The sequence below is a fragment of the Struthio camelus genome, chromosome 13 (genome assembly GCF_040807025.1).
Source record: "Struthio camelus isolate bStrCam1 chromosome 13, bStrCam1.hap1, whole genome shotgun sequence".
Taxonomy (NCBI): Eukaryota; Metazoa; Chordata; class Aves; order Struthioniformes; family Struthionidae; genus Struthio; species Struthio camelus.
Window position 1 is genome coordinate 13,104,493 of NC_090954.1, and position 12,003 is coordinate 13,116,495.

Consider the following 12,003-nt stretch of genomic DNA (forward strand, 5'->3'; position numbering starts at 1 on the left):
GCACTGGGCCATGTTCAGCATTAATATCCTTCCCCCCCACACACATACACCCCTGCTATTTATAGACTAAGCCATGTTGCAATCTGCCAGTTCATAAATCAGTAGCAGAGATTTTTGGAAAGCTTAACATGAGACCAATGACCCAGCACAACAGCCATCCAAAATAAAACCTCTCTGCCAGTCAGACCCCAGATGTCTCTCTGGAAACAGCAGCAATATAACAGGGGGACAGGCTCTCAGATAATTCCATTTCTCATGTAAGAAGGTTGGTGCAACAACAGGGTCCTGCACACATTAGAAATGAGTACCCTCTTTCCTCTAATGCAACTGAAGCTTGCTAAGAAAGACCATTCACATCCCCTTCTGCCCAGTCTTCCTGGCAGGGGCACAGCATATTCACTATAAATTCATTGCAAGGGGAAGAGTTAGCCAGGGCCAGCTGAAGTCCCAAGATGCAGCTACAGTTGTTATCCTAACAGATAACCAGATACACTCCCTACCCCAGTTATTTTTCCAGTTACAAGTTAGGCCTCTTAATAGGCAGATATTGAAGCCCAGCACACAGTTAGCAAGTGTTACACCTCCCTACACAGCTCTACCAGCTTTTCTCAGCTCTGACCTACTGCACGGTCTCCTTTCTTGGCAATCTACAGCCTGCCAACACACCTTAACTGCAATAACCCTGATCCCAGCCTCTGTGTCCCACCACAGGTTTCCCCTCACTTCCTCGAGTTCCAGCCTCTTCTACCTCGACTCAGATTTTTAACAAAAAACCCCATTCTCCTTGAAAGGGCCAAGTAGACACACAGACCCCCCACCCCCAGGGGACAGCTTCCTTTCACTCAACCTACTTTGAAGCAGAGACCCCCCCAAACCCCTAATCTTATTCAATAATCCAGTCTACCAGAGCTCTTCTATTCCAGTGCATCTCAAAACCTCAAAGACAGTTCTGTGAAGCAACCAAGCCAACCTTCACCTCTATTGCTCCACCTTTATGACTCTTCCCATCTCTCTCCTGCAGCCACTTTGTCTCTGCGCTGATCATTAGCCTTTGATCACAAAGAGGCATACCACTATGCTAAGAGTGGTGAAATTCCCCAGCAGCTGTTACGGATCCCTATTGACTACAAACTTTCTCAGCTGCTTTCTCTTTAACCCTTTCGAGCATCTCATGCCTTCAGTTTACCTCAGTTTTACTTCCACCTCAGGCAAACTGAGCCAGTTTGTTCAGCTGAGAGACGTTCTGCTTCAGCATGACCCCGAGCAGAGTTCATCCAACATCATCTCCAATGCATCTCCTAAGAAGGAGGGAAAATATTTTAGTGCAAGAAAAACAGAAAGAAAAACATAACTGCAGGAGCAGGGCTGTAGTTAAGCTGTAGTGCTGTCAGAGAAAAACAATTCTGCTAAGAATTACATAGGTGTCCCTAAAATACTACTAAAAGCAGTTTGTGGTCAGTATAAGAACAGGCCCAATGGCATACAAACACCCGCATCAAATACAGTTTGGGTAAGGCTTGTGATAAACAGGGCCTAAACTAATTCATGCCAGTACAAAAAAAGGCATTAGCTCTGATACTCCTGTTTTGCTGTAACCCCTTCTCAGCACAGTAGCAATCTCTCTTTAATTACACTACTATCCCTGTGTTTCTGTTTAGTTAACCCCAGTTACTGGCCCCTGGATGACTTTGCAAAATCTTTTGAAAACCACTTTTTGTGGAGCTATGCCAGGAACTGGGAGGTTACTAGCTAGAAATGAATGCAATGGGAATGATTTTGCTGGTGCAACATTAACATTAAGCTAACATTGAGCTACCCCACGGTGAGGCCCGGGTCGTCCCTGCTTGGGGGATATAAGCCTGGGTTTATACCAGTGCTGCTCCACAGACCAACCCAGAGTCCATCTGGTCCCTAGTAACAGCCCAACTGCCATGTAACAGGGGGAAGCAACCCTGACTCCCAGCCCGCCTGCTGCTTGGGAGAGGAGGGGGCAGGCCCAGGGCAGGGGAGGCTGGGATATCAATTATATATATATATTTTATATATACCTATATGCGTGCGTGTGTATATTACCCTGATATATATTACCATAGAGGGGGTGAGGGGTTTGTGTGAGGCTGGGAGGCCTGTACGGAGCAGGGGCTCTTTGGGGGGCTGGGGGAGGCCCGTGCGGGGCCACGGTCTGCGTGGGGCTGTGAGGCCTGTAGGGAGGGAGAGGGATGGGGGGACCCATGGGGGGCTGGCGGGCGACGTGGGCCGTTCAGGGCGGCCGTCCTGTGGGCTGGGGCAGGGCTGTGCGAGGTCGGAGGGCTGTGCGGGCCTGGGGGAGGCCGGGCGGGGGCTGGAGGGCGGCGCGGGGCGGTGGGAGGCCCTGCGAGGCCGCCGGGAAGGGCCGGCCCCGGCCCGGCCGAGCGGCGCGGGGCGGAGCGGCGCGGAGCGCGGCCCGCCCCTTCCTCCGCCCCAGCCGCCCCGGAGCCGCCGCCGCGCTCGGCCATGCCGGTGGGTGCCGGGCCGCGCCCCCGGGGGGGCCCCGCCGTGGGCCTGGGCCTGGGCCTGGGCCTGGGCCTGGCTGGGATCGGGCATCGGGGCTGGGGCGGTGCGGGGCGAAGGGTAGTGGGGGACTGGGAGAGCCGTGTGGGGCCCAGGGGGGATCCGTGTGGGTGGGGGGGGTATGGGGCGAGGTGGATCTGTGTGGGGTCGGAGGGGATCCGTGTGGGTGGGGGGGGTATGGGGCGAGGTGGATCTGTGTGGGGTCGGAGGGGATCCGTGTGGGCGGGGGGGGTATGGGGCGAGGTGGGATCTGTGTGGGGTCGGAGGGGATCCGTGTGGGTGGGGGGGGTATGGGGCCAGGTGGATCTGTGTGGGGTCGGAGGGGATCCGTGTGGGTGGGGGGGGTATGGGGCCAGGTGGATCTGTGTGGGGTCGGAGGGGATCCGTGTGGGTGGGGGGGGTATGGGGCGAGGTGGATCTGTGTGGGGTCGGAGGGGATCCGTGTGGGTGGGGGGGGTATGGGGCGAGGTGGATCTGTGTGGGGTTGGAGGGGATCCGTGTGGGCAGGGGGGGTTGGGGCAAGGGGGGATCTGTGTGGGCTGAGATCCGTGTGGGCTGAGGGGTGTGTGGGCAAAGTGGATCTGTGTGGGGCCAGGGGGCATCTATGTGGGTGGGGGGGTGTGAGGCAAGGGGGGATCTGTGTGGGGGGAGATCCCTGTGGGGCAAGGGGAGGATCCATGCAGGCAGGGGGGTGTGTTGGGCAAGGGGAGATCTGTGTGGGTGGGGGGGGTGGGGGGGCAAGGAGGGATCCGTGTGGGCTGGGATCCGTGTGGGGCAAGGGGGGGATCCGTGTGGGCTGAGGGCTGTGTGGGGACAAGGTCTTTGTGCTGGCTGGGCCCTGCCCCAGCAGAGATGCCAGGGCCAGGAAGGTGCTGCCAGTCCCCATGGCGGAAGAGCTGGTCAGTCGGACTCACTCCATAGCGCCAGGGATTTGGCCGCATCCACTGATCTTCCCCCTCCTCGGTGGGGATGGCTGCAGTTTGGGGTCCAGCTGCGTTGGGTCCCCTCCTGCCCCATGGCCACGTTGCAGGATGGAGGGCTGCCTGGCTACAGGGCTCTTGTCCCACTTGGCTTTGGCAGTCATTTGCACCCTGAAAACACTTCCCTCCTGTAGTGTTCCCTGTCTGGCTCCAGGAAGGTCCCCTCCTTCCACACACCCTCCCCCAAAGTGTTCAATTATGACGAAATCAATAAAATGCTAATTACACTTGAAAATGCTAATAGGAACTGCTGTCCCTTAATCCCTTTCCATTTTGAATTGTCTGTGAGGAGTTTAGCTGAAAACTTGACAAGGCCCTGAGAAGCTGGAGCTAGCCTTGAAGTTGGTGCTGCTGTGAGGAGGGAGTTGGACCAGATGGTCTCGAAGGTCCCTCACAGGTATTCTGTGAGGGACACCCCAAGGACATCATACAGAGGGGTACCGAGAGCTCTAGGTTTTGCTGAGGATCTCTTTGTGGCATGTGTTGACCTTTTGGTTGGGGAGAATATGAACCCACATCTTTGGGGCCAAAATGCAAGTGTGGTGCATGAGTGCTCACAAAACCGATGGTATGCTGCCAGCTGCACCATCCCTCATTGGTCATCTGCCTCTTTTCAGAAACACGAGTTCTTTGTGGACATGACCTGTGAAGGCTGCTCCAATGCAGTCACCCGTGTCCTGCACAAGCTGGGAGGTGAGTTGAGCTATCAGTGCTGGGTATATGGCAGCCAGCTTACTGGAGGGACAGCCAGCTCTAGGCCTGGATATCACTCCCCTGGGGTCCCGTGTTTTGCAAGGTTGGCGTTGTGGGTAAAAGCTGAAAGCAGCTAATTGGAAACCTCTTCTCCCTGCCCTCACCACTCTGCTCCGAGCATGCTGATTAGTCAGCAACAAATCACTGATTATTAGCAGGACTCTTGTGACCCCTGGAGAAATGGCGAGGGAGGGAGGAGCTGCCCCGGTGGCTGCAGGAGGCTCCAGTCACAGGTATCTCTGTGAATCACCAAGGCCTTATCCTGAACCCACTGGGAGCTGCACTGGTAGAGCCCTGCTCAGACCGTCTTGTCAGAAGGAAGGCAGGTGGATGACCTACCAGGCATTGTCCCCAAGGAGGCCCGAGATGTCTATGCTCAGGAAGCCCCCAGCTTCCAAGTAGAGTAGTCTCTCTGAAAAGCTGCTGAGCAGAGAGCTCAGGGATTCCCTCCACAGCCTGTGTTTTATACCACAAAGAAAATTATAATCTATGCTTCCTTTGTGGTGAGAATACCAAGAGGGAAGGATCAGGCCTACACTCATCAGTCATAAGGACTTGTCATCCCACTCCCCTGCACCACCAAGGGAGAACGGCTTTCAGTCACCAAGCCAAAGGCTCTGGGACTTCTCCAGGACCCCATTACCTGGCAGTAGCAATTCCACTTTCCCTGTATGTGTTTGCCAGCTCTTCCCTCCTCCCCTCAGTCTTGAACATGCTGACCAATTTCTGCCCAATGTGATGATGTGGCAGAGCTCTCAAAGCTGGTACGCTCCTGCAAGTTTTATGAAAATAAGTGATTGGATACAGATTTCATGTGCAGTTCTTCTCGCTGGGTTGAAAGTGGCTCACCTTTATTAGCCACTGAGAGTTCTACATGGAAAAGTGCCTGGTGTTTCTTCCTACTTGCAGCTGCTAGCTGGCACTGCCACTGAAAGAACCTGTCCCCTGACCCTGTCCCAACCCTTACGCCAGTCACTCCTTAGTGCCCATCACACACTGAACCACAGCACAGACTGGGCTGGCTGGAGATTATAATGGCTGGTTTGAACTCAGCTCATTCTAGTTATTGCATGAGTGATTGTGCTGGTGTAAGGGGGAGCGAGCAGACTGAAGCAGTTGAGAAAATCTGGTGCCAAGCGCAGACCTGTAGGAAGCCTGCCTTCCTTCACACCAGTGCTAGCAGGACACTGGTTTGGTTTTGCTGGCTGGTGGCAGTATCAGGATTTCCTGGGAGGAAGCACATGTGCATTTGACTGACAGTCAGCCTTGGGGGCTCAGATGAGTGTAAGGTGAGCTTTCTCTCGCTCTCAGACCATTTGGCCGGTCTCAGCTGTGGAGCACGTTTTTCCTCTCCTCATAGGTGTCCAGTTTGATATTGACCTGCCCAACAAGAAGGTATGCATCGACTCAGAGCACAACGTTGATACCCTGTTGGAAACCCTGAAGAAGACTGGAAAGAACGCATCCTACCTGGGGGAGAAGTCTGCTCAATAGACTTCCCTGGCATGAGGAGGTTAGGCATACATACTGGGTATATGAAACACTGAAGAGAGAGATCTGAGCTTGTTCCGGCTTTCCCAGTACACCAGGCTTCTTCCTGGGTAGTACAGAGGAGGAAAGACTTGCTGGTCCACCTTCAGCAAGTCCCTCATGTTGGAGAAGTGTCTGGACCATATGCAGGCAGCTCCCTTGCTGTTTGGGTCCCCTTAGTTATTCTACAAAGCCTGTATGACCATGGTTGTAGTGTCTGCAGCCAAAGGAGGCTTGAATCTGATAGTTTGGGAGGTTTTGACTGATATTTTTTATTAGCTGGTCTGATTGCATGCAGAAGTAGAAGAACACAGCCTGTATGCCATTCCCAGGGGAACCTAGAGTTCTGCTAGAGCACGTCACCCATGAAAACAAATCCCAAAGACGTTCACCAGCTGTGCAGAAGGAATGGTGGCCCCCAGCATTATCGGGAGGGCAAAGGGGCACAGGGACCCACGTGAGTGGAGGTGCAAGGGGTTGTTCATTAGCGAAGGGACCTCCAGCTTCAACTTCTGGTGCTGTTGCTGTTACATCCTCCACTAAACATGGAAAGGAGCTGCCCTCACGGACATAAAGTGGTGGCTTTCAGATTAGTGCCCAGTGCCTTGAGCCCCCAGTCAACCGGACATCTGTCCCACAGACAACCTGATTGTTGCAGCCTGTGGATTTCCCAAGAGACCCAGCACGAAGTTGACTTACCAAACTCTCACCTAACTGTGAAATGTTTTTGCAGACAGGGTTCAGTTTCAGTGGAAAAGAATGAAGTGGGAGGAGAGGGTTGCCCACTCATTGCATGTACTGTTCTTTTTGCCCAAGATTATTATATAGCATCTCTTAAGAGCTTGCTTCTGTCAATGTAACTTTCCAGTCTAGTGACACTTTTAAAACGATCTAGTTTGATCACCACAGATGCCCAGCATGGATGCACTGAAACCATGCTGATTTCACGCTGATTTAATTCCCAGTTGATAACCATAGCTTAAACTGGTAATTTACACCAGCAGGAATTAAAGTGATAGGAAAAAGGGTTGAACTGATACTGGTGTGCCTAGGCAAGCACACTAGATTTAAAATCTGCGTAATTTATCTCAGGAACAAGTTCGCAGTACTTCCGATAAGTTCTTTAAAATCCTAATTCTAATAAAATATAATTGGTATTTAAAACAGGGAGAGAAACATACTCTGGACTGAGTAGGACCTGAATGATTTTCAGCTCCTAGTCAGTACTGGCGACAAGAGCTGTTTTCCACTTCCAGGGACTGTGGACTATGTCTCGAAGGTCTGCAAAAGTTAATCAAGGCTGCCGTTTCCCATTACAGCTGCTAAGCCAGTCTTGAGTAATGTTGAGGTGTCTCTTTTTCCCATCCCTGTGTCACTGGCCGTGTCTTCTCACCACTTGCCTTATATTAGATCAAGGCAGCTAGGAGAGTCAGGTCAGCTGGCTGGCCTGGAAGAAAACTAAATGCTTTTTTTTCCCATTGGAGTTTAATTTATGCTAATTGATACCCAATGATCATTGAATCCAAAACAAAGGAAAGAGGAGGCTCGGTTGCTCCTTCTAGTCGTTTGCTGTTAGATTATATTAACTGTCATGGGAAAAGCCACTCAATTTAAGTTTTACAGCATGCTTGCTTCCATAGGAAATATTTTTAGGGGTTCACCTGTAAGGGAGGCATAGCGGGGGAGTTGCAAATCACTTGACACAGAGCTTGGGTCAGTGGCTTTCCTTTGAGTTGTGACCGGCAGAGGGCATCTTTGTATAACTTTTATCACCTCTGTGCCTTGTTTTTTCTTCCCTTTATTTATTTAAATTTTTTTGCAGGAACTCAGATATGACCTCAGCAAAAAGACGGCTTAACTGTTTACATATCTCCCAGCTTGCTCCGTCATTTAACCTTTGCTACCCTGCCACATGTCAGAAAGCAGAGAGCTGGCAGGAGGAGACAGCTGCATCCTGTCTTTAGAAGTGGAGAAATCTAGAGAAGAAGGTTACATATATGGTTTCTGGTCCCTCAGTAAATCAAGGCGCTGCTTCTATATTTCAATGCATGTCTGTGTGTCTGGTGTGTCTTTGTACTGTTTTAGGTGGCTTTCCGTAAAAGAGATTGTTCTTAGGGGTGAGATACTACCCATGACTTGTAAGACAGGTCTCAGAGGAAGTTGAACCTATCTTTAGAAGCTGGCTGCAGCCTCTGCCTGAGGGACATGTCTCAGGAGAACTGGGTTTGAATATTGCTTAGATTGAGGGAATCAGTGTCACAGTGGATGTTTGTTTTCATCACAGAATAGGCAAACTTTCCATTTGAGTTGCAAATGCTGGGAAGGAGGGACTTCTGCAGAGTGGATGCTGTAGATCAGGGATAAACCAATGTTCTTTAGGGTCAGATGAGTCCCTCTAAGCAGAATTTGCTCGTCTCCAGCAACACGGTTCAGCCGACAGCCTAACCAAATTGCAGGTAGGAGCAGGAAACACCAAGTAAGCTTAGGTTTAGTACAGTGCTTTCTAAAGCACTGCATAACCATATGAATGTGAGGTATCATTCTGGATTCTGGCCCCAGCTCAGGGCATCTGGATCAGTCCCTTCCCCTAGCAAGCGTTCCGCTTGCTGCCTTTGCAGCCCACTTATAAAACTTTTTCAGCCCACTGAAAAAACTTCAGCTAAATAGGTAACAGCATCATGGGGCCATGATCCCAGGAGGAATCCCCAAGTGCTGTGTGTGCACACCAGCACAGTAGGAGAATGCCTGTGCTGGTAAGAAATACAGAAGGGACGGAGGAAGCAGAGGGATGTAGGAATCTCTCCAAGGTCTCTTAATTCTCAGCCTAGCGTTCATTCCAAAGGACTATACTGTTGCTTAGCTCAGCTCCCATCCATTTAATTCAGGTTTCTCAGGCCAGCAGAAGGTCCATGCGTGTGTCCATCCCAGCATGTTGTCTCTCGTTCCACCTGGATGATAAATCTCCCATGCCTACAAGTTGCACGTAGCTTGTTCTGTGTCTTCTCTCCAGAAAGAAAAATCAACTAAAGTTTGAAAGAAATGGTTACTTAAATTTAGGAGATTTTTCACACTTGCACATTGAAATCACTTTTGACATTGTAACTTATTCCTTCCTAGAGAGGTTTAACAATTCCCAGTCCTTTTTTACTGCTGATGTAAAGCACAATGAACTGCTGTAGATGCACTTGCAGGGGCTGGAGACACTTCAAGGAACATGTTACATTTTTCTATTACTCTTTAAGTTAAGGGAAGCCAAATGATAAAAGCCTAACATTACTCCATTACTTTCTTGCATTAAAATCTCCCAGCAGCAGAAAGTTTCCTGAGCCAAGGCCTAGAACCATGACCTATTTCTGCTTCGTGCCAGTGCAGTCAGATGCAAGGCATGACATCTCTGGGGTCCTGGGTGAGTGAAAGTGCCCCCACGTGACTCCTGCAGCCTTGATCCTCTCCACTGTTGGTTTGAGCTGATGTCCGCCAACGTTTATTATTGCTTTCAGCTTCCTCCCAGGCACAGCCAGTGCATCCACCGGCAGCCGGCTGCCCAGTGGCTCTGTTTTCCTGGTGGCAGTGGGCCCTGGGGGAGAAGCATGCTGTCAGTTTGGCATGGAGGTGAATGGCACGCTGTGGCACAGCTGGCCGGCTCTGGCCCGGTGGCAGCTGAGTGGAGCCAGCAGTGCTTTTGGGACTTGCTCTCTGCCAAACCAGCAGGCGGGAGCTGCAATGTTGTGCCCGCACAGGAATAACACCCAGTCTGGCTTGCTGTAAATCAGGCTGCTCGTCCTTGATGTCTGAGTTGCAGCTTGTGTTGTCCACACTCCCGTCTCTTTTGTTCCCCTCTCCCCACTCTGCTGAACTGGCTGTTTTGGTTAAAGCATGCTTATCTCTGAGCGGACAAGCAGTGGTGTCTACCTACAAGCAGCCCAGGAGGGTCATAGAGATTCCTAAAGTTTCAGCACCCATCCGCAGGGTTGCTGTCTCCCAGACCTTCCCTCAGCCGTTTGCCTTCAGTGCAGATGAAAGGGGCAGACGCTACATTAAGCTCTTGCCCGCTGCAAAAAGGATATTGCAGCTGTGGGTGGAAAGCAGCTGCTGAGGAGAGCGATGGTCACCCGAGCTGGCTGCAGAGCAGCAGCGGGAATACATGCTGCCTGCAGCGCCTCGGTGGGGAGAGCACTACCTCCTTCCAAAGCCTGCCTGGAGTAGGTCTCCATCCACTGGAGCAGAGAGATGGCCAGGCCTGAGGCTCTTCCCCTCACGCCCTCTGCCCTGGGGTTTCATAAATGCCTCTAACTGTCGCTAGCAGCAGGCACGTTGTATGAGGCTGATGTGCTCTTTCCCTGCCATTAGTTCTTAATGACAACAAACTCATGTCATTTACAGGCTCTGTAATTTCCCTGTGTGCTCAGCATGGCAGGGTCCAGCCACAGCCGCTTGCCTGTGGTGTCTCTGCCACCTTTCTCATGGAGACTGGGTGAGTGCAGGGTTTGTGGGCTTTCATAGCCGATGACTCGCAATGCTGATGTCCCTGCTACACTGGGCCTGGCCGTCCTGCTCCTCACTTCCCCTCAGACAGTGTCCCAGAGCGGAGGGGACAGATGGGTGATAAGTCTGCAGGCTACCTCTGCAGTGCTGTGCCCTGAAGATGCTGATGAGGGAGAATAGTTGGGAAAGCACCAGGGGCTCTCGTGAGCCCTGCTCCCCTTGTCCCTCAGTGGCCCCCAGTGCTCTGACCCTCCCCTCCTGTCCCTGTTCCTCCCTTTCCCCTAACCCTGTGGGAAAGGGAAGGGAGCTGCTAGGGTTTCTTCTCCAGCTGTGAAGCACAGAGGGCTGTGATGGTTGTTAATCCCAGCACTCCAGGCATATTAGTGAAAATATCAAGGAGCCAGAAGGATTCACTTTAGACCGGAGCTGATGGATGAGGTCCTAGATGCTGCTTATTTTCTCACCAAAAGCCCAGCAGGACAGCATCATGCCTGCTCCCCAGATCAGCCTTGCAGGCTTATCGAGGGAACAGGGCGTTTCAACCAGGCCGTGCAATCTGCAGAACGCTGTCTTTCTCCCTGCCTCCCTTTCCTCAGGATAAGATAAGCTGTTTGTGGGAAGATGAGCTGCTGGCATCCTGCACCAGGACACGCTGCATGCAGCAGGGTATACACCAGCACTCCTAACGCAATGGCTCTGTAGTGGTCCAGCATGTGTCCCAAAAGGAACACGCAGGGCTGAGTAATGATACCCTGTGACTGTCCTTGCTTTGGTGTGTGGGCTGGATTTGGGCTGGCTGCAACTGGGCTAAGCAAGTTAAAGAAGGATGGTTAAGTCTAAACAGAACAACATCAGACTGTGAGCCAGCTCCCTGCGATGCTTATGGGAAGGCTTTAGAAGAAGATTTTACAGAGTCTAAAAAGACAAGAGAGTATCTAAGCAGAGTTTCTTTCATCTGCTGTTGCCCAACTTCAAGCTCTTTGAAATCTTTTTTCACCAGATTGGTCTGAAATTGGCCTCCAGGTTGCATGTCATGGACAGAGAGAACCCAACAGGCATGCACAGAATATGTGATTGCAATAATTCCCTCAGGAGACAGGGCTCACTATGCCAGGCGGTGAGGCTGTGAGGCCATTTTCAGGCGAGGAAATGCTCCATATGCAATGCAAACAGGAAGGGGTGGCACTTGGAGAAGGAGCTTTCCTGTACCATAGATATCCTGATGCTGCAGGACCTCTCAGGCGGCCTGCTGAAAGAGTGCGGGGTCAGCCCGGCGAGCTGCAGCATGAGTGTTTGGTGAGGTGCAGTTTAGTGCCTTTCCCTCTGTGAAAGACGGAGCAGTTCAGTTTAGGTTTCCTTTAAATGTCCTCAGCACCAGCTCCAGTTGCAAGCCCTGTTTCTGCACCCAAATGGAAATAGGTCGCTCCAGGCAGGGCTGTGAGAGAGCTGCAGGAGGGTTGTCCACAACCTTTCTCCAGCTGAGGCACCAGTAAGAACTGGGCAGCCCCAGAGAGAAAGGCTTTACAAATTATTTTGTTTTCCTGCCTCAAAATTATCTTTCCTTCCCCCCTCACCCCACCTCGCACTCTGGTGTTTCCAACAGAAAGCATTTGCTTTGCTTGCCCGTTGGAAATGTTGCTGTTGGGTTTCCAGTGTTCCCAATCCTGTGCTGCTGTGCTCCTGGGAGTCATTTTTCACCCAGGGC

The 12,003-nt window shown here is 51.8% G+C and overlaps 1 non-coding gene across 1 annotated transcript; it reads left to right on the forward strand.

Moving 5' to 3' along the window:
* The first annotated feature begins 3,329 nt into the window (after positions 1-3,329).
* LOC104151062 (uncharacterized) lies at positions 3,330-5,695 on the forward strand. The gene is made up of 3 exons (XR_011143924.1): positions 3,330-3,927; positions 4,148-4,223; positions 5,644-5,695. It is a non-coding gene; the product is annotated as an uncharacterized protein (transcript).
* Positions 5,696-12,003: the final 6,308 nt, after the last annotated feature.